This window comes from Rhamphochromis longiceps, linkage group LG3 (assembly GCF_057381845.1).
Source record: "Rhamphochromis longiceps isolate RC_006_pf linkage group LG3, R_longiceps_female_GT1.1, whole genome shotgun sequence".
Lineage (NCBI taxonomy): Eukaryota > Metazoa > Chordata > Actinopteri > Cichliformes > Cichlidae > Rhamphochromis > Rhamphochromis longiceps.
The window spans coordinates 23,464,455-23,467,581 of NC_140559.1; the positions used below are offsets into that span (position 1 = coordinate 23,464,455).

Sequence of the window (3,127 nt, forward strand, 5' to 3'; positions counted from 1 at the left end):
GGAAATGAGTGTGCCGACTAGAAAAATCAACCGAGCGTGACCGAAGAGAAAACAGATGATGGTTCCAACGCCGGAGAGATTGTCGAACGGAAGAGCCATAGAAGTTCCGTAGTGTGAAGGTATTTCGGCTATTTCAAGTCTGACAAAAAACAGAGTAGCGTGCACTGTAAATTGTGCCGAAAGCAAGTCTGGAAATACAATAAACTGGTGCATGCGTCACACTGTGTGCCACGTTATTGTTTCGGTGAAATGAATTTCTACAATACTGTTACTGTTAATTCTACTCTCTGCAGTGTTTAAATGCTTACATATACACACAGTTACTGTCCCTCCACACATACGACTCGGTTCTGCTTCTATTCCCCAGCTTTGTTTACTTTTTCCCACCGAGGCTTCTAGACTTCTGATTGGCCAACATTTCTGCACGGTTAGGAATCTAGCGCCACCTGCTGCTTTGGCATGTTCATAGCAGCGTTTTCCTTCATTTCTGCCTTTATGTGTGGACGGGATTATTTTTTAAAACGAAAACGGAAAATCTCCGTTTTCAAAAATACCCGTGTACGTGTGGACGTAGCCTCAGTCTCTGACTGGAAGCGCTAATTCGTCATTCGGCTTTTGTCAGACTAAAGTAACTGTTAAAACTGTTTGAAAAGCTAAGCTATACAACAAGGAGAGATTGAGAATTTCCTTTTAGTTCTCAGTTTATTTGATATTGTTACAGTTAGTCATTTTTGTCTGTTCTTCTGTAACACAAACTAAGATTTATTTTTAGAATTAATATTTTGTTTCTAAGTGGAATTGACAATTTAGTCTGTTTCGTTTGTTCTATTTTGAAACTTAAACGCTTTAGCGGCTGCCTTTTGTGTAGTTTGCAATATTTGCCTTTATTTATCTGAAAAAGTCTCATGTTCCTTAAGTACATCTACCCTGTTGAACTTATTATGGGAAATAAATATTTAAATAAAAACAAGCTGCTGATTATTTCACATTTTACTTGTGAGCAACGGCACATTTAAATCTTACAAATATAGTTATGTGGCTTATATCGTAATAGATATCGTTATCGCCTGAAATGAAAAAAACATATCGTGATATGAAAAAATCTCATATCGCCCAGCTCTAAGCAGGGCTTGAGATATCCATGTTGAAATTGAATGAACGGTTGAAACAGAGGACAAGACAGACTTTAACAGAAGACAGGAAAGACTCATAAACAGGAGAAATCGACGAAACAAAAACAAGAATAAAACTCATCTAAACGCTTACTAAATAATAAGACAGGAACTTAATATTATCACAAACTTAATATAGGAAAATCAAAAATATAAAATAAACTCAAAATGCTGGGTCACAGACTGTGTTGAAAATGCTTTAGTTCCTCACACTTACATGCAATCTTTTTGTTCAGCTCACTGAATTAAAGCTGAAACTCCCCACATTTTTTTTCATTAGTTGTACCAGGTGAAATGTTTCAGTCATCCTGAATGATGAGTTATTAAGCATGTTTATATCTTCAAATCTGCACCACATGGGCTACTACCTGAGCAGTGACGTTGGATTATGAATAATTAACAAACAAAGCCTTCAGGATGTTGTGTTTGTGGCTGTTTAGATTAAGTAAAAAAACAAAAAAAACAAATGATTAATTCAGGCAGGATATTGAATCTTTTCTCCAATAATAAATATATAACTATCTGAAAATATTGTTTTCAGTTGGTTCTATTTAGATAAAGTTTTACTGAAAGTTTAACTGGATGATTTGACTTTGGGCATACTTTAGCTTACTTTTTATGGCTGTTCTCAGCGCTGAACACATAATTCTGTCAGAATAACCTGGCTCCATTTTGCTTCTGATGATTCAGGTTTTTGGCACAGGATGAAGTCCAGTTTGGTTTACTTCTTCTTCTTGGTGTCTTTGATTTCCTCTGACACTGCTGCCCCTCCCCCCGGCATCAAAGTACGAATCACGGAAAAAGGTAAGGTCTGTAAGAGCTGCACTAACACAATAAACACTTATACCTTTTAACCATTTAAAGCCTGAACTGTGAAATACTTGCCAGAAAAGTTCAATTTTTTTGAAAATAGACTTTATTGAGAATTTTAAGAATTAAGAAAATAATTAAATATTATTTTGTATATATGAATTTTCATTTGTATCATATTTGCTACATCTGGCATTACAAATACAATTTATTGCAAATGTTCATGCTAAAAACTGTATTGTGCTATTTCGGTGAGTCACACTGATGACGTAGAAGTTTAAAAAACCCACAAAACTGATATATCAGATATGATATACTTGGCGAGTCAACCATCAGCAGTGGAATGCCATTGATTATCAATTGCTTTGTTATTATACTATTATTTATTATTAAAATAAATACTAGTAATTTTTTTGCGATTAGCACTTTAATTTATGATGTTAGCTTCATCAGATTCTGGCCCTTCAATCTTTGGTAGGTTTCCTTTATCATTTTTTAATATGTAGAAAAGACTATTTTACTATTTAATATGTCTGTGCTGTATCACCAGCATATGAAGTTGTAGTACATTTACTGTGTTTTGCAGTGAAGGATCTTGGTCTGATGTACTTAAAGGGGCTGGTTAACCAGCAGTTCCAAATAGAAAAAAAAGATTTGCTAATCAAAAGGTAAAAATAAGTTATTGTTTCTATGGGTTATTATTATTTTGTTTCTTCATTTTAATTTGAAAATGTAAATGTGTTAATTTATGGTTAATACATGTTATTAAGTATTTTATAGTACAATATATTTTTATCCTCCTCACAGCGTGACCCTTACTAAACTACAAGTTGATCCTACTCAGGTGGATTTAAAATTTCAGCAAAACATTGGTCTCCAGTTTGAAATCAAGGACCTGAACTTTGCTCTAGAACTTCAACGAGAAAAAAATGTGCATTTTTTTAAGGAGTTCAAGTACGTACAACTACAACAGTGTAAATGCTCTTAAACCTCTCATTTTATGTCTGATGTGTGCAAACAATGTAGAGCTAATCAGATTCTGCCTGCAGAAAACCTTCAGCATTGTTAATAGTCAAGAAAATTATGCTCTTTGATACAGTCTCTGAAGACAACAACAGTATATTTACAGCAACATTCATTACTTT

The 3,127-nt window shown here is 34.1% G+C and overlaps 1 long non-coding RNA gene across 1 annotated transcript; it reads left to right on the forward strand.

Moving 5' to 3' along the window:
* Positions 1–1,936: 1,936 nt before the first annotated feature.
* On the forward strand, positions 1,937–2,912 carry LOC146673516 (uncharacterized). Its single transcript, XR_014910530.1, has 3 exons — positions 1,937–1,976; positions 2,569–2,650; positions 2,790–2,912. It is a non-coding gene; the product is annotated as an uncharacterized LOC146673516 (long non-coding RNA).
* The last annotated feature ends 215 nt before the right edge of the window (positions 2,913–3,127 follow it).